This window comes from Hyperoodon ampullatus, assembly GCF_949752795.1.
Source record: "Hyperoodon ampullatus genome assembly, chromosome: 9".
NCBI lineage: Eukaryota > Metazoa > Chordata > Mammalia > Artiodactyla > Ziphiidae > Hyperoodon > Hyperoodon ampullatus.
In genome coordinates, this window is record NC_136922.1 from 29,585,978 (window position 1) to 29,606,048 (window position 20,071).

The 20,071-nt window shown below is 33.6% G+C and overlaps 1 protein-coding gene across 2 annotated transcripts in view; it reads right to left on the reverse strand.

Moving 5' to 3' along the window:
• Positions 1-20,071, reverse strand: part of SEMA3A (semaphorin 3A) — a gene marked incomplete at its 3' end in the record, with an annotated part of 509,152 nt that overhangs the window by 314,787 nt on the left and 174,294 nt on the right. Inside the window, exon 1 of one of the 2 annotated variants that reach the window (XM_079710966.1) lies at positions 13,614-13,676. The exons of the other annotated variant lie outside the window; for it this stretch is intronic. Of the gene's footprint in view, positions 1-13,613; positions 13,677-20,071 lie in introns of those variants that run through there. 2 annotated transcript variants of the gene reach the window in all.

A 20,071-nucleotide genomic window follows, 5' to 3' on the forward strand; every position in this document is an offset into this window, starting at 1 on the left:
TCATTACTGCTATAGTTGGCAGGTTCCAACTAGTAAGCTTTAGCATCCTTTCATATGCTTGCTGCACATTATAGTCTAGTCTGATATAATTTCCTATTTATATGCTGTGGCCAGTTTTATATTAGGTTATTTGCCTATATTTATCACCATAATTAAATAAATTAAATTCCTATATTCTTCTCATGGGAGTTATATGAAGGCTAAGCAAATACTGAGAAGTGGGCACCCTGCCATCTTAGCACTTACCATATTTTAATGAAAATTTTACTATATTGCTCCCGTGATGACATCCCTCTGATTATAGGGCACTTATTTTTATTCCTCTTTTACCAATGATTTATCATAATACCTGAATGCTCTAAATATTCAGGAAATGAATGCTGAACTGGTAAAATGGTGAGAAAAGTACATCTCCAATTAAATTGCCGGATACTTGAGGGAAAGAATCACATCTTGTATTTATGTGTCCCCAAGAGAAATCTGTTCACACAATACCTCTGAATTAATTGGTTACTCAATCTTTCTTTTCCAGCTTTATTTGATATAACTGACAAATAACATTGGGTAAGTTTAAGGTTTGCAACATGACGATCTGATACACATATGTATAGTGAAATGATTATCACAATAAAGCTAGTTAACACAGCCCTCACCTCACATTACTCTGTGTGTGTGTGTGTGTGTGTGTGAACATTTAAGATCTACTCTCAGCAACTTTCAAGTACACGATAAAGTACTGTTAACTATAGACACCATGCTGCACATTAGATCCACGGAACTTTACTCATCTTGTAACTGGAAGTTTGTATCCTTTAACCAAATTCTCCTCACCTCCTCCACCCCCAATCCCTAGCAATCACCAATCTACTTTGTTTCAGCTTTTTACAATCCACATATAAGTGAGATCACACAGTATTTGTCTGTCTGAGTCTGACTTATTTCACTTTTGGTTGCTCAGTCTTGAAACTCTTTTCCCTACCTTCAGAGTTTCTTCCTGGAGTTAAGAATAGTTCAACTTCAGGTTTACATCTGTGAATGGAGAATGCTAGGGGCCCTTCTCGTCTCACTGCTGTGTGTAGGACCTTTGTATAATATTCATTTCTTAATGTTAATTTTTCTTAGCTTCTTTGCTTTTTGTATCATGTTCAGTCCATGCAAACTTGGCAACTGAGGACTGCATGGAATTTCAACTAACACATCTCAGATGTGCATGATCGCAGCCTGTGGGATATGAAAGGATTTAATTTAGAAGGCACCTCCATCCAACTTCAGAGTCTAGACTAGCAATTGCTCTAGAATTTATCTATAAGACAATGGTCTCTTGATTCAAAAGACATTAATCAAAATGCTGACAGTATCATTTTGTTGTTAAATGAGTGGCATTAGGTTTGTTATTTTTGTTGGATATTCTTACATTAAGTGACCAGGCTGTAGAGGTAAAGATTTTACTTCATTCACGAAACATGAATGGTATCATTTATTTTTTGCTTGAGGCACAACTTTTCTAAAGAACACAATTCTTAAGGAGGGAAATAACTAAAATGAAGTCCACATGTTTGCAGTAGAAAAAGTGTGTTTATAGCTTTCAAAAATTTGTCTTCTATATCTACGCTTTCTATTGACTCTGGTTATTTGGGACAAATCATTGTGCTTTTCTCTCCTCACTTCTTTCATTCTTACACCTAAAAGAATTCTGCAGAATAATTTTTAAAAATTCTTCCTGTTCTAACTTTGTTTTCTTTGGTAAAATGAAGCAACTAGTAAGTAAAGAATTATAATTAATTCCTTCTGATACTCAAGCCAAAGTTTTAGACATTGTTTTTTTGTTTGTTTGTTTATTTTTTTTTTACTATATAGTGTACCCCTTCTTGGTTGCACTTAAATTTAAGTTATAATCAAGGATTTTTATTATGATTTTGAAAATAAGTCAACAATACATTTAGGAGAACTTTGCAAAAGCTTATGATATAATAGTCATTATCATGGTTTGGATTTGATAATTAAAACATGTCCATAAATCCATAAGTGAAAGCCACTTTCATAGGTATTCTCATATTTTACTGAAAGCAGTAAGAAACCATGATAATAATTAAGCAAAATATATAATGTTTAAATATAAGCTCAACTAATCAGATAATAAATATATTAACTGAGCAACTACTAGTGAATAAAACAGTAAATAGAGAACCACAATCACTAACTTAATAGAAAATATAACATATAAAAGATAGCATTGAACAAGAAGTTTTAAGCATGACAAGACTGTAAAACATGAAGGCTTTTCTTATGGAAGTAGTATTGAGCCGAGATGTGAAAGTTTATACAGAGTTAGCTAGATGAATGGATGAGATTGAAATGAGGCATTTTGGCAGACCAACTGATAAAACCATTTCATGTAGTTTCTTCAAAACAGCCACTTCAACATGTGTATCTTCTTTTTAATTATGAATTCGAGCATGACACTCATCCACTAGTTTAAAAATTGGATGAGATTCATGGTAAGGGATGGATATGTTTTGCATATTACCTGGTAATAGCAATGTGTTTCAATCCATTTGATATCATTGTTTCCTTACCAACTGAATCTATGGCAGAATGGCAGTCTACATAGCAAGTTATAGTTGTCATTGTGTAGAGGGACTTCTTGACTGCTTAACAGGGAAATATGGGGTGTCCTTAAATAATCGTAGAATGCAACTGATTTTTCTATTGATGTGACAGATCTTAGATATCCTGGGAATATTTTATGATTAAGCATGCTTTTATTTTATTCATCTTTGTATCCCCATACTCCTTTTGATAGCTTTTTAATCACTATACAAGGAGAATTCAGTATTCTGAGTATTGTTGGGTGAAAAATCTTTTAAATGTCATCATTTAAAAAAATGTATTTTCACTTCAAAATTCCCAACTCCCCCCCACAAAAAAAAATCACAATTTGACAACGTATTTACAGCTTTAACGCCATTTCAAATCATGTCAGTTGTTATATTACTCAGTAAGATGGCTTTCTGAATACCATTTGATATACATTTTTGAGATTTTTAATAATATTTATAAAAGCACTACTTAAAATACAGACTGTCAAATAATTTCATCTGAACGTCTCTGCTTTTCTGATTACAAATTAATTCTGTTTTGGTCTGAATTTTTTAAACTTCACTTTTAGAAACAAAACACAATTGTGCTTGACAAAGAAAGTTCAAGGAACTTGTGACCACATGTTTAGAATGATGTGGGACAAAATTCCTCAAAAACTTGAGGATCTGAGCCATAATGTTTATAGTGTTGACTAAAATTAATTGTTCCAGAAACTCCATTCATAATAACTAATCTACATGGATCTATGTACAACAGTCTATAAATTCAACTAATGTTAATACCTGTTTCTTTTTGCTTATTTCTTCACTTTTTCTTATTTTCAGTTCTGGCTAACTGCTGTTGGTTGAGGTTTCACTAAAGAAGAGTGGAGTGGGATAGGTTCCACAGCAACTGTCTCAGACCTCAGGCAAATCTCTGATGACTCTGGGTAGTACTTCCAGACATAACTTGTTTCAAAGTCCAGTTGTGTCCCAACAGGGATACAGTTTTGATGAAACCCAGATGAGCTGTAACTGTATTTTAGTCTATACTCTCACTTAAGCTATAGTCAATTATCTATGGTAATAGGAGAACAGAAAAAACATGAGTAATGAAATCTGCAGATAATCTCTAAGCATCATTTTAGCCAATAATTTCCAATCCCTCCTCTACTGAATCTCTTAGTAAAATTTCTTAGTATGTATTAGAATGGAGACATGTGAGTTTTCTTCTTTTCATACAGTAAAGGTGCCAATAAGTTATAAAATGTTTCTCAAGATATGGCCACAAGGGAGGAAAGTGTAATTAATCATTGGTCTAGATATCTGTTCCTGAGAAACTTAGGAAATTCTTCTGCCTATCAAACCTCTGGAAACACATCACCATCATTCATAATCATATTTAGTTTATAAACTATTTACACAATATCTGATTATTTGTTAAGAATATAATATGAATTCCAATTAAACCAGGAAGATTAAACATACAAATCCATCTCTTCTCCCTCCTTTAGCCCCAGTAGAGGTATAAGAGAGTTAACAAACAAGGAAACAGAAATATATTCATCCACTAGGACCAAGAGAATGATAAAAATGATCACAGCAATATAAGACTTTAAGGAAATTTGGGGATAAGAAATTTGAATAAACTAGACAAAGTGGAGTTAGAAGACCTCTGAAGAAAAGCAAACCCACTCACTCTAAGGAAACTGGGAGATGATGAGCGCTCAAAGGCATACCTTACCAGGATAAAAATCAGGAGATCAACATTTCCCCCATTTTGCTCCCAAAATATCAATGACCAATTTCAGTATTTTCCTTCTGCCAACTACTGGAGAAATTAAAGAGCACTAGAGAAAGTACCCCACATATCATCATTTGGTGGTCTACTGCGAAAAGACTGATTTGCTTACCTTTCAATACAAAGTGCAATCTAATGATCCACAAAATACACTCTAATCCCTCCCACCCCGATCCTACCCATACAATGTTTCCAAAAATGGTTTGATATCTTACCAATGGACAGCTCAGAATTACCTGACTAAAGAGGAAATCTGACAACATGAATGGAAAACAAAAACCCTCAAAATAGAAACTGAAAGAACTAGGAGAAAACAAAAACGATGAAAGACATGAAGAACATCTCAAAACTATAATGAACATTTTCCAGAAATAAGAAAATATATTTAATTTATTAAAAATAAATAAGTAAACAAACAAGACTATAAGAAAAAAGAAATTGAGAACCAAAAAAGAGCTCTTAGCAATTAAAACTATGATAACTGGAATAGGAACTATAATACAATGGTTGGAAGACAAAACCAGGAAAAATTCCCACAAAGTATGACAACAAGAACACAAAATGGAGGAATATAGGTTAAAGAAAATTAATGGATCAATTAAAGCAGTCAAATATCAGGTTTTTAGGGCTAACAAAATGAAAAGACAGAAAACTCAGGGAAGAAATACATATTATATATAATTTCTTATATGTATTTCACAGACCTCTATATATATATTGATAATTACTTTATACATGTGTATCAATCTATCTGTATCTATCTGTATTTATATATCTATATATAGATATAAAGGTATAAAGATCTTTATATATATCAAGAAAATTTCCCATAACTGAAGGGCATTAGTCTTCAGATTAAAAGGGTCTGCTTAGTGCTTAGTGCAATTATCACAAAATAAAACAAATCCCAAATCTGACATAACTACATGTCAGAATATCAGGGACAAATGTAAGATCCTAAAAGCTTTTCTTTTTCTGGTGGGAAATAGGGAGAATATATGTGACAAAACAACAGAAATCAGAAAGCATTAAATGCTCAACTTCAGCATTAATTAAACAAATGACTTGAAAATAAATAGATGCAAATATTAAGCACAGGAATGCTGGGTTGACCATGTTAATATCATCTAAAATAGACATCAAGGCAAAAGCATCACCAAACATAAGAAGAAACAGTACATAATGATGAAAGGGGCAATTCAGCAGGAAGACATACTGAGCGTCAATGTGTACGAGCTTATAAAAGAACCATAAAGTACAAGAAGCAATAATTGACAGAACTAAAGGAAGAGAAGAAAATTAAAATTGACTAATCATAGTAAGGGATTTTATTAGAATCACTAGACAAAAATAGATCAGTAAACACATAGTGAATCTAAAATGCAGTATGAAACACATACAGTGGGCCTTAAGACAATTCTCAGTAGATTTTAAATGATTGATATCAGAGTATGTTCTCTGGCCACAATGAAATTAAACATCAATAATAATGAGAGATCTAAAGAAACACAAGTTGATTTATAAATTCAACAAAATTCTAATTAAAATTTCAGGAGGCTTTCTTTGGGGGGGGGATGTTTTTTGGGAAAGCAAACTACCTAGAAGAACCAAAAAAATTTTAAAATTCAAAATATAGCTGAGTTGGTCATCTGATAAAATTTAATTTTAAGACTACAAAAATCGGGCTTCCCTGGTGGGAAAGTGGTTAAGAACCCGCCTGCCAATGTAAGGGACATGGGTTCGAGCCCTGGTCCAGGAAGATCTCACATGCCACGGAGCAACCAAGCCCGTGCCCCACAACTGCTGAGCCTGCACTCTAGGGCCCATGAGCCACAACTACTGGGCCTGCAGGCCACAATACTGAAGCCTGCACACCTAGAGCCCGTGCTCCACAAGTGAAGCCACCGCAATGAGAAGCCCACGCACCGCAACGAAGAGTAGTCCCCCCTCGCCACAGCTAGAGAAAGCACATGTGCAGCAATGAAGACCCAATGCAGCCAAAAATAGATAAATAAAATAAATAAAATTTTAAAAAAAGAATACAAAAATCAAGACAGTGTGTTATTGGCAAAAGGGTAGACAATGGAGAAAATCAGACAATCCAGAAATAGGCTACTGTTTTTTGATGAATTTCCTAAGATAAGTCAATGGAGAAAAACATGTCTTTTCAGCATACAGAACAACTAGACGTTGACATGGAATAAAAGAATAATTTTGACATTTACTTACACTACATGCAAAAATTGACCCAAAATGGGTCATAGTCCTTCAAAACTAAACAAGTAAAACCCTTAGAAGAAATACTGGAGAAAAAAATGTAACCTTGGTATAAACAAGATTTAATATCCAGGGCTTCCCTGGTGGCGCAGTGATTGAGAGTCCGCCTGCCGATGCAGGGGACACGGGTTCGTGCCCCAGTCTGGGAAGATCCCACATGCCGCAGAGCGGCTAGGCCCGTGAGCCATGGCTGCTGAGCCTGCGCGTCCAGAGCCTGTGCTCCGCAACGGGAGAGGCCACAGCAGTGAGAAGCCCACGTAATGCAAAAAAAAAAAAAAAAAAAAAAAAAAAAAAGATTTAATATCCAACAATCATGAAAGAAGAAAAAAATGATATATTGCACTTGATCCCTACTAAAATTTTTGCTATTCAAAAGAAACTTAAGGAAATGAAAAAGAAATTTATAAAGTGAAGGAAAATATTCACAAAACATATATATCTACAAAAGGACTTATATCTAGATTATATAAATGCTCTTAAAACTCAAAAGTTATTAATAAGACAAAATGCCAATTTAAAAATTTAGCAAAATATTTCAATGGATATATTAGAAAAGAAGGTATACAGATGGCAAATAAACAAATTAAAAGATGTTCAATATCATTAGTTATGAGGGAAATGCAAATTAAAGCCCCACTGAAATACTATTCCATATACATGAAAATGGCTAAAATTTAAAAACTGACAACATGAAGTTTTGCAAGGATGCAGAGCAGGGATCAGCAAACTTTTTGTTTAAAGGACGAGATAGTAAATATTTTAAGCTTTGAGGGCCATGTGGTTTTTGTCACAATTACTTAATTCTGCTTTTGTAGTATGAAAGCAGCTCATTCATAAACAAATGAGTGTGGCTATGTTCCACTACAACTTTTTTTTTTTTTGCTTTAAATAGTATATGTATTTTAAAGAAATTAGAAGAAATTTACAATCATCCAGATATTTACCAAATTTTGATGCTATTTATTTTCTCCTAAAGTGCCAAATTCCTATCTGGTATCATTTCTGTTCAATCTGAAGGACTTTCTTTTAGCAATCCTTGAAGTACAGGTCTGCCAACAATGAATTCTCTTACTTATCTTTTATTTCAAAATATCTTCATTTTGCCTCCTACATTACAGAATATTTTCATTGTATATAGAATTCTGGGTTGAAATTTATTTTTTTAACATCTTTATTGGAATACAATTGCTTTACAATGGTGTGTTAGTTTCTGCTTTATAACAAAGTGAATCAGTTATACATATACATATGTCCCCATAACTCTTCCCTCTTGCATCTCCCTCCCTCCCACCCTCCCTATCCCACCTCTCTAGGTGGTCACAAAGCACCAAGCTGATCTCCATGTGGTATGCAGCTGCTTCCCACTAGCTATCTGTTTTACATTTGGTAGTGTATATATGTCCATGCCACTCTCTCACTTTGTTCTAGCTTACCCTTCCCCCTCCCCATATCCTCAAGTCCATTCCCTAGTAGGTCTGTGTCTTTATTCCCGTCTTGCCCCTAGGTTCTTCAGAACTTTTTTTTAATTTTTTTTATTCCATATATGTGTGTTAGCATACAGTATTTATTTTTCTCTTTCTGACTTACTTCACTCTGTATGACAGACTCTAGGTCCATCCACCTCACTACAAATAACAATTTCGTTTCTTTTTATGGCTGAGTAATATTCCATTGTATATATGTGCCACATCTTCTTTATCCATTCGTCTGTCAATGGACACTTAGGTTGCTTCCATGTCCTGGCTATTGTAAATAGAGCTGCAATGAACATTGTGGTACATGACTCTTTTTGAATTATGGTTTTCTCAGGGTATATGCCCAGTAGTGGGATTGCTGAGTTGTATGGTAGTCCTATTTTTAGTTTTTTAAGGAAGCTCCATACTGTTCTCCATAGTGGCTGTATCAGTTTACGTTCCCACCAACAGTGCAAGAGGGTTCCCTTTTCTCCACACCCTCTCCTCCACTGCAACTTTATAAGTACAGCTGAATTTGGCTCAAGAACTATAGTTTGCAGACCCATGACACAGAGCAATGGGAATCTCATACGCTGATCAGGTGAGTACCAAATGGTACAACCACTCTGGAAAACTATTTGTCATTTCTTAAAAAATTAAACATACACCTACCAAATAACTCTGATATTCCAATCCTCCATATTTTCCCAGGAGAAATGAAAACACAGTCCACACAAAGGCTTGCACACAAATGCTCATAGAAAATGAATTAAGAAAAGTCAAAGGTTAAAGACAACTAAATATCCACCATCAAGTGAATAAACAAATGTGTATCCATTCAATGGAATACTGTCCAGCAATAAAAATAAATGAACTCCGGACACAAACAAGTAAATCTCTAAACCATTATGCTAAGTAAAAAAAAATACACACAAATATGTATACTTATTTCGTATAAAATGCAAACTAATGCATAGTACGAAAAAAGTAAAAGGTCACAAGGAATCTTGTCAGGGTGGAGAAATACTCTATACCTTGCTTGTGCGGGTGGTTTCATGGGTGTACAGCAATGTCAAAACTCATAGAATTGAGCCCTCTAAACCGGGTGCAGTTTCTATTACCTAAATTATCCCCTCAGTAAAGTTAGTAAGGGAAAAATAAACTGACAGAGAGCCTTCACCCAAAGAAGTTGTACACATCTCAAAGAGTTTAACAGAGACACAGGTTCTATGCAACATTTTGCCATATATATATGCATATAGGCAAATATTTATATATATATAGACATATATTTATATATATATGAAGACACATATATAGAGACATATATTTAACCAGCCATAAAATTCCATTCCCCCAAAAGGGTTGTTCCTTGAGGTAGTGTAGTACATATGTCTTTCTCTTATTACCCAATCTTTTTTGCTCAATTATTTCCACCCACTGACAGACTTCTCTTTGCGAAAGAAAAGAATGTCACCTCTTTATTTTGTTCACACAAATATCAATTGCAGTTGAAGACAATGCTGATAAATAATGGAAACTGTCAACAGACAATCCCAAAATGAATAAGGAAGAAAATCCAGCAAAAGCAGTATTTTGGAAGCAAGATATGATGATATAAAGAAAAGAACTGTAGAATGAGAGCTTGGAGTTTACAGTCTTAGTCTCTGTAATTTGTATTAAATTTTTCTTGGCCTTGGTTTCCTTATGTAAACAATAAAGTGATCTCCTAAGTCCCTGCAGGCTCAGAAATTCTGTGGACCTAAAATCATTTAGTACAGATTATCAAAGACAGAAGAAAAAAAAAAATCACAGTTTAGGGAAAGAAGGAATTATTAGCCAGAAAAATAAATGACTCAGTCTGAATCTGAAGCAGACTTTGTGCAAACATGCAGACAATGAAGTTTTTTAAAGAGGTAGGTAACATTCCTCTCCTACTCATGGCCACTCTGATCCCACCCTCACTGAGTGCAGAGGAAGGTAGGCATGTACTAGATTCCCTCAGGAGGAAAGTCATGCCTCTAAGCATTCCTTCTGACTCTGTAGGCACTAATATGTGGCCAGGGTAATGAGGTAAGAGCTTCCTAGTTGCCCAGGTAACCAAGATTCTTGTCACTACAACTAAGTAGGAGCTCAGTTCCACGATGATTTTCTTAGCTCACCTTTCTCTTTTTCTTTAAAAAACGTCTCAGGACTTCTCTGATAAGAAAAAAAATATTTTAATTCCTTGAAAAATCTTAGAAATGAATATTGAATATTATTCAATATTAAATATTGAGATATTATTCAATATTAAATATTGAAATACTAATATGCTATAAGCTAAGAGAACTTATCCAACAATCAAAATTAAATAACAGCTAAATTAATACAGGAATATTTTGAGTTATTCATCATTTTTAAAAAGCCTTTATCTATTAAATATTGACATCCCTTAGAGAATTTTAAATGTTTTAAATGGTTTTGTTTTAACTCAATTCACCAGCAACTTATTTATATAAAAAGGTTCATACTCTTTCCTTCAGTCACTCACTAAATAAATATTGTCTGTTCCTTAAATGGTGGGAGGGGGGAGGCATATAGAATAAAAAATATTTTTTACCTTAAAAAAGCTTATGATCTAGAGTAGAAAAATGACATACTTAAATATCCATGAAAAAAGTAGAACTCTTTTGAAAGATAAGGTAAATAAAAAAGTACTTTGTAAAGTATTCAAAGAAAGGGAAAACTATACTGTACATTTCAAAATTCAAGTTTTAAAATAAATCATAAAGCATTTCAAAATATGTAAAAAATGTAAGCAAAAAAAATGTAAGCAAGTAAAATTAGGTATTGTTAGTCCCAACATAAAAATGAGAAAATTAGATAAAAGCAAGGTAATTTTCTCAAGGCCACACAGTAATTCAGCTTGCAAATCCAGAACTATGTGAGTCTGGAATATAATTTCATTCTAGTATATGAGAACTTCCTACGAAACAGACCAAAGTTATTCAGTAGTCATAAGAGAATGAACTTTGAATGGAATAACAAATTATATATACTACTCTTAACTTCTTAGAATTCTGAATTGTATCTTCTTCTTCCTTCTTATCCACACCTTTTTAATTTTTCTTTTTTAGTTAATGTGGAATTTTATCTCGTATTCCTCTCTTCCAAAGTCAGCACATCTTTTTCTTAACTAGTCTCTTTTAATTGCCTTCTACTTTTTTTATGGACACTTAAAATTTTTTTCATGAGCTTCCTAGTAAGGTATTTGTATATATTCAATCTGGAATTTGTTTAGAATCAAACTTATATGAAGCCATGCCTAGGAAACAGTCTATATTTGCAGAACTGTTTTCAGATTCAGGAGAGGAAAAAAATGCCATGTATCTTGGCATTCCCTAAGCAAATAAGCCATTAAATACTAGAATTAGCAGGACAAAAAAAATACACTGATTGTCTACTCTTTAAAATAATTATTTATATTAAATATTTTAAATAAATTTACATGCAGATATTCTCCTTCAGGTTGCTTCTGTTTAAAAAAGAAAAAAGAAAAAGGAGAAAATAAGGGATAAAGTAACACTGTCACTGAAATGGATATTGGTAAAAAACAGGTCTCAGGCCTCCCACTTTGGGATGGCCAGATCGCATTTTCCAACAAACTGATATTTATCTACCCTAATTTGTATTTGTATCACTCAAAGCCTAGAGTCGTAAGTTCAATTCTGCAAACAGTTCTATTAGATGCAATACCTAGAAGTAAATTTCATCAGATTTTTGGTGAATTTACTACTCTTTTATAAATATTCATGAGTTGACAACCAGTCACTGTCTCATTTCAATCCAATGTATACATTGTTAATTGCATTCAGTGATTTAAGACTCATCCATATGGACTGCTAATGTTTTTACAAATTAATTTTGAAAAACTGGCTTGTCAAGTATACATTAAAGATGATGATGGCAATGACATAGAAATCAAGTCTATATATGACTTTGGCCTTCATAAATTTGGGACAGATTTTAATTAGGACCCAGGAAATTTACTTTGTGAACGACACCTCCTTTATTTGTGTCCTATGAGGCAATTGTAATGGGAAGATCTGAAGGATCTTATTTGCTGAAAAAGAAAGCAAATGTTTACTGTTTATGTACATGACACACTAATGGAAAATATCGTCCAGGAAATTAGTATTGTGGAAGGCTAAAAATTAATCTAGCCGAAAATGAATATGTATACATATGCATACAGATGTTGACATGCATGTATATATGCATACGTATGTATTAGAGAACTGGCAATACAAAAGCCATATTTTGAAGTCTTTATTGCCCTACCAATACTAAAGATATGAGATATATCTCCTATAAAAACTTAAAAATCCATATTGACTTGATATTAACTTTAACAATTCCAATGTACACCTCAAGTCAGTGAGTTTCCACCTTATGTGGTAAATGATTTGCATATATAAGTGAAGCTTCCATATAGCAATTATAATATAAATACTTTTCATAAAATTATTTTTCTTAATACTAAATATGAAAAAAAACCTAGGGAAAAAAGCAGTTGTTCACACTAAATAGAAATAATCATCTAGTTAAATCCAAAGGGATTCAATAAAATTGGAAAATCTTTAGTCTTACTAAAATAAAAATTAAACTAAAACTGATAAGTGAATTTTATTTTACTCAAAGACCCATAAGGGAAAAAAACACAATTTTTTTTCCTTACCAATCCCATACACTACTCATAGATGTTTAGTGTATGTTTTCACTCCTTTGTTCATTTCTTCTAATAGCAATATATATAATACAGTGGGAATGGTAAGCCTAATGCTGGTAAATTTTCTTCCTACTTCATACCATGAAATGAGTCTTGAGCAACAATTACAGTTAAAGAGGGTTTTTTAAAAAGTAATATGTATACATTCAGATTTCCTAACCATATTTTATTTTAAAGGTAATATTTCAGTCTCTCACATCTGAGGTCAAACTTAAGACAGCATAACACATTAAAAACTGACTCCTTCTTCTGTATTTGGCACTTAAACTTTTGCATGGCTTCGAGTTGATAATAACCGTATGTGGTCCAGGAAATGTAGAAGGGGCAGGCTAGCCAAAGGATCTTTCTGGATGGCAATCTGCCCACACACCATCTACCTCTGCTCTGTGGCTCCCAGGGAACATGGAAAACCCAGTCTAATTCCGAAGTATAGCAAACTTTTTTAAAAAAGAAAAAAAAAGAAAGAAAGAAGAGCAAAATAGTAGCAATCCAGATCCTGACATTTTAAAGTGGTAATGTGGCTTCCCTAAACACTATTTTTTTTTTTAATGTTGGAGCCCTCTCATATAACCAAATCATTCCACAGAAGACTATACAAGTGAAAACAGAAAGTGCCCTTAATTTTTAGAAATTACCTTCTAAATTATGTGCCAAAGAAATGTACTAGTAAATCTAAGTTTTCACCAAAACTTATTAACATACAAACATGTGCCTATTTTCAAATCTCTTACCTCTTTCCAGGAAGAATTCTTAATTCCTGAGCTACATTTGTTCAGTCCAACTGTTTAAGTACCCGGACACAGTAAGTACCCTATAAAAATAAACAAGGTCATTCTTAGAATTCAATGTAAATAAAGCAATTAGCTGTTAATTAATAGGTGCTTAAAAGTCAGTATAATTTTTTTTCAAACCACTTTAATTCCTTGCACTGGAAAATGTAATGTAAGAAAGGAAAAGGTATTATGGGAGGCAGACACTGAATTTGACAACCTTTTCACTCTGGCTTCTTCAAACAAATGACAATTTGTAATCACTAATTGGATTTGAGATACTTTGAAATAATTCACTATTTAGTCTCTGACTCTGCTAAAGAATAGCTGATTTATTTGAGAGTTAGTTGAAACTCTAACACGCTCTATTGATTTGTCCCTAATGCTATGATGTCATTAACATTTTTCACTACTGATGATGAAAGGCTCAAAGTGACAACGCAGCTAAGAAGTAATTTCATGGCACTGCTAGCAAGTAACAGGATTTCATTTTAACAGAAGCTTTTTCTTTTTTCCCAAATAAAGAAAATATGGCATATATGTAAAGTAAATATAATTTTAAATAACTGAATCTTTTTAAATATGAAATTTAAAATATGCTTTGAATAGTTTTATTTTACTAAAATAGATGCTTCGTAACATTAGTCTTTCGCTATTTCATATTTGAATAAATAATAAAAACAATGTAGAAAACAAAATAAAGACAATTCAAATCTGGGCCAAAAACCTAATATTATCTCAAAAAAAAGGAATGTAATGGAGATTCATTAGCTAAGTATTAGTCTTATTAAACAATATTAATCTTATTTGTCAAAAAAAACTACAGTAATACAGAAGTAGTGTTCTCACAGTTATTTCCAATCCTGTTTCTTTTACTGTACATTTTTGGGAAATATAGATGATTTCTATAATAATATTTTTTCAGAAATGGAGAACACATTATCCCACATGCTTCTTTGGATCCCTTACTATGTGATGGTATTAGGGATAACTTAAGAGTTGATTTAAGCAAAGGATTTATGATAGGTATATAGATAAAAAACAGAAAATTTACTACCCTAAATATATATGCACACATGGAAACTCAAATGTCAATACCATGTTCAATATTCCTTGTACACATACATTACAAGGTGGTGAAATTGTTTCACGGTGGAAAATGAGATCTTTGCAGGAGAGGATTCAAGTAACTGAGAGACTAGTGGTTTTGAAGAGTCATCTCTTTGAATGTTAAAATTATCATACTGTATGGCAAGGAAGAAGTTGGAGAGAGTAACAGTAAGCTAAAGCTAAAATCTTAAAAGAAGAAGGGAAGTGACCAAAGGTTGGTGGAAGACTTCTACAAAGAGGAGTATCAGGTGATACCTACCAATGTCATGAGATGACATGAGATGACAGCTAGGGAATTTAGTGAGGAAGCAGGAGACTGCGCTGGAAGTGACACTGAGGAACAACAGAACATTACCGTCCCTCCAATCCCAGTGATTTAAGTGATGTGACAGGAATATAGCACTCTCTGGAAAGCGGGCATGAGAAGCAGTGTCATCAGGGAAGAACCAGGCTTCATTTAGAGACAAGAAGAAAATACACATAAGCAGTTGAAAATAAAGAGGCCTGGTTGGTGAGTTCCAGAGAGCATAGTGAAAGAGCACAGGAAACAGACAGAACTTGAGGATGAGAATTAGAGCCTTGAGAATCAGGAATGACTTGAAAGTTCTGGTTACTGACATAACAGGAAAAAACAGGCATGAAAAGTCAAATCCTCATTTTCCCAAGACAGACCACAGGGATGAGGCTGTGCATGTCAGTGAGGGCAAAGGGATGGTTGTGAGGTTTTGTCAGGCGTGTTCAAGGCTTTAGGGTGACCACTTGACCCTTGATAATAGTGCTGTGTGATACAGCAAATGATGTGTGAATTCCTCTTGATTTCGGATGGACACCTTTAGACTAACATAGGGGGAGTCTTTCTTCCATGACCTCCATCAGTATTGGCCTGTACGTGAGGAACGTATACCACGTGTGGGCTTCACTTTGACTTGTGCAGAAGAAATTCTAATGGCCAGTCTAGAGGTCAACTTACTTTGAGGGCATTGCCAGTCTCTTGAGCCCAGCTGATGGTGGCCATACCTACCATGTGGTTGAATATTCTGCATATGAACACTTAGAGGCCTGCAGAGGGGTGGGTCAGAATATTTCAGCATTCTGATCTCCTGAATTTCACTACTGGAAGCCTCAAGAAAGGGAAGTTTTGCTCCAAATATAAGGTCTTCTGCTTTTTATGTCTGTGAATTTTCTCTTATCCTGATGTTACAAAAGTTTTAACTATTTCGTGAAGAGCTTCATAAACTTTAACTGGACTGATTGTTCATAAACCATAGACATTTTTTATTAATTCAATAAATATTTATTGAGTATGTATTATGTGCCAGACAGTATTTTAGGCAGTAGTGACAAATAATTAAAGTGCCTGGCCTTAAGGCACTTAAATTTTATACAAACAATAAGCCAAATAACATACAAACTTGTAATACAATGTCAGGCAATGTTATGTGCTATAAAACAAAAGGATAGAAGGTGGGTGGGTATTAATTTGCTTGGGATGGTCAGGGAAGTCCTCTCTGAGTTGGTGACATTTTACCTTAGGTCTGAAGGAGGAAACCATATGCATATCTTGGGAAAGAGTATTTACGACCAAAGGAGCAATAAATACAAAGGTCCTGAGGCCAGACTGTGCACTGATTTCTCCAGAAAAGGCAATAAAGTCAGTGACTAACGAGTGAGGAAGGAGTGACTTGAAAGAAATGGAGAGGCAAAATATAATATGGTTATAACTGTAAATAAATTTGAACTGGTAAAACAATGTACTATAAAAATTGGTAAAATCTAGGCCACAAACACAATTTTCTAGTTAATAACAATACAGTGGTCAAATCAAAATATTGTAAAACAAAACAAACAACCAAAAAAAAGAAAAAACCCAACTGCAGATAAAGTAATTAAAATTGCTTACTTACACAATGGAAGTTTTATTACTTCATTTATCTCTATATCAAACTGACCACCATGGAACCATCATGTTGGTCAAAAAAATTTACTCTAACACATAAGATATTGTTTAAACTATGATTAAATACTTGTTTGACAGAATGAAAATGTGCCTCTTCCCTGATAAAATAGAGAAGCTTCTGGCACAGGTGAGGTTTTCCACATATCTTTGGGAAGATTATATGAGCCAAGTAAGTGCCTGCAGATACAGAATAGCGGATCCAACCTGACAGTTCTTTTTTTCATTCACACCATGTAATTTTTCAATAAATTATCTGTCAGAAGGGGTTCCATTAGTGTCAGGTAAACATTTCTAACCAGCATACTTTCAACTTGTTCTAAAATGATAGTAACAAGTAAAACTTAAATGGGAAACTCCTATTGCAAAGAGATTGTAACTCTTTATCTTATCTATTTCTTTTCTTTGATCCTGGTGTTCTCCTGGAAACTCTAAGGAAATTGTGACATTGACAAATCTTATGTCTGCTAGTTCCTACCGGGATGTACTAAGAACAAATGTAACGTTTTACTTTCTGTGGTTCTTGTTTTCATTAAGCAATGATTTACTAGGAGTCAGCTGAATTAAAACTTGCATTGGTCATTTTCTTTAAAAATAACATAGCAAATTTATTGCAAAGACTTAAAACTTGCTTTATATTTCTAGAAAAGTTCTTTCCAAATTTAATCCCTCTCTTTCAATTTTTCTCCTTTCCTTCTTCCATCTCTCCTTCTCTTTCTCAAAAGTGGATGAAAAGATGAAGTAATTTGGGAAATAGGTATGAAAACATTTAAAACTAATCAATTGAAATTTAATTTCATTTATGATGTAGAATTCAAAGTGATTTTGATTAGAATTAGTAGATATATTTCAAATAACTTAAAGATATGTGTTGTCTGTTCTGAATGTTTAAATTGTTCTAAACTGTGTAAATTTAAGTAACTTCAAAGATTATTATGTTTAATTATACAAATCCCATATTTTACTTATTTATTAATACATTAAAATACTTATTAAATTTATCCAAGTACTACCCTGGTTGGTGCAGTGGTTGATAATATGCCTGCCAATGCAAGGGACATGGGTTTGAGCCCTGGCCCGGGAAGATTCCACGTGCTGCGAAGCAACTAAGCCCGTGCACCACAACTACTGAGCCCCTGTGCCACAACTACTGAGCCCCTGTGCCACAACTACTGAAGCCCGCATGCCTAGAGCCTGTGCTCCACAACGAGAAGCCACCGCAATGAGAAAACGTGCACCGCAAAGAAGAGTAGCCCCCGCTCACTGCAACTAGAGAAAGCCCGCGTGCAGCAACAAAGACCCAACGCAGCCAAAAATAAATAAATAAAATTTATTTTTAAAAAAATTGTATCCAGTATGTCAGGCCATGTTTTAGGTGTAAAATTAAATTAGGCATGCAGCTAAAATATAACCTCTGGGGAAGAAGGACTTGCTTTTTATTTGTCACTATATCCCCAGTGAATAGAACAATGTCTGGTAGAGAGTAGTGTTCAAATAGAGATGAACTTATTTGCAAAGCAGAAATAGAGACACTGATGTAGAGAACAAACTTATGGATACCAAGCGGGGGAGGGGGAGTAGGATGAATTGGGAGATTGGGATTGACATATATACACTACTATGTATAAAACAGATAACTAATGAGAACCTACTGTATAGCACAGGGAACTCTACTCAGTGCTCTGTGGCGACCTAAATGGGAAGGAAATCCAAAAAAGAGGGGATATATGTATATGTATAAGTGATTGATTTTGATGTACAACAGAAACTAACACATTGTAAAGCAACTATACTCCAATAAAAATTAATTTAAAAAACCAACAAATATATACAATGAATATGTATTTTAAGTGAATGTATATATTTGAATGAATGTATATATTTGAGTCAATGACAGAATATATGCTCCTGTCTCCCGTCTTTTATTTTACTGAGAGACAACTAAGTTAATGATGAAGTTCAACATGATGAATATAATGATGGTCATATGTACTGAATGCTTAGGAAACAGAGATAAAAATCTGAGTCAGACTATAGGGGTGTTCAGGGCTCCAAGTCTCTGAACAGAGGATTAAAGACACACAGTCAAGATTTAGAGTATACATATCTGGGGCTGATATATCATTAGGAAATACAGCAAATTGCTCAGGGAAGACACATACATCTTTCAAGGTCCTAGATTATGTAAGTTGTGAAAAATTGAATGACTTCTAAAATATGAAAAAAGATGCAAATTATAAATTAAGAAATATTCAAATAAATTCCTGTTAAATGTAAACTCTCAGCCTTTTTTTAAAATTAGTTTCTGCTTTATAAGAAAGTGAATCAGTCATACATATACATCTGTTCCCACATCCCTTCCCTCATGCATCTCCCTCCCTCCCACCCTCCCCATCCCACCCCTCCAGGCTCTCAGCCTTATTAATTATTAAACTGAAAGCTTTTTTATATTTAAGATTCTTTTACTCTGCGAGTATCCCTAAATATGCATAAAAATTGTTAGAAAAAAATCACAGAAAATTATAATGAAAGGGCACATTTATAAAGACTTTTCAAATTTTTAAAACAAAAGCAAATGCTAAATGAGGAACAAAGGTAGAATTAATATATTTGAAGTAATATGAAGTGAGGCATCTGAAACAAAAAAAATGACATGTGGGGCTTCACACAACCTAAAACAGGTCGTATTACCCAGTCTTTCACTGGCTGAAGATAAATATAATTTGATCAAAATATTTGCACGGCATCTATCCTTTCAGTAAACAAATTCTAAATCCCAAAGTGTCATTGATTATCTCACGTTTAGAATAGAGACCTGAAGCTAAAAACTTTATTATTTTTATTTTTCAGTGAGAATACAAAGTAACAGAAAATTAGCATATTTGCCCTTAGTTTAATACCCTCCAGAATAATTGTTACCTTAAATAAACTGCTTAGTGTCTTTTCAGGTGGCTTTAAATCAGCCTGGACAAATTACTTGGGACAGTTTTAGATCATTAAAAGGTGATGAAGAGAGCCCCAGTGGTAACAGATAATTCCTAAAAGCTTTTAAATAATTACACTGAAAACAAATTTCTCCCAATAAAATAAATTCTATGAACTATTATAAAACTAATCACCTACAGCTTAAATACTTGAGTTTACTCATATTAATAATTCTATCTTGTAAACTTTTACTCACATATATCTCCTAATATATATATATTATTTAAATTAATATGCACTGTATAAAATTATATATAACACATATTCACAACACATATGCATATGCAAGCACGTGTGTGTTTACTCACATACACACACATACACCAACTCTCCTTGGAGAATCCTTAGCTGATTTGTACATACTTTGCAA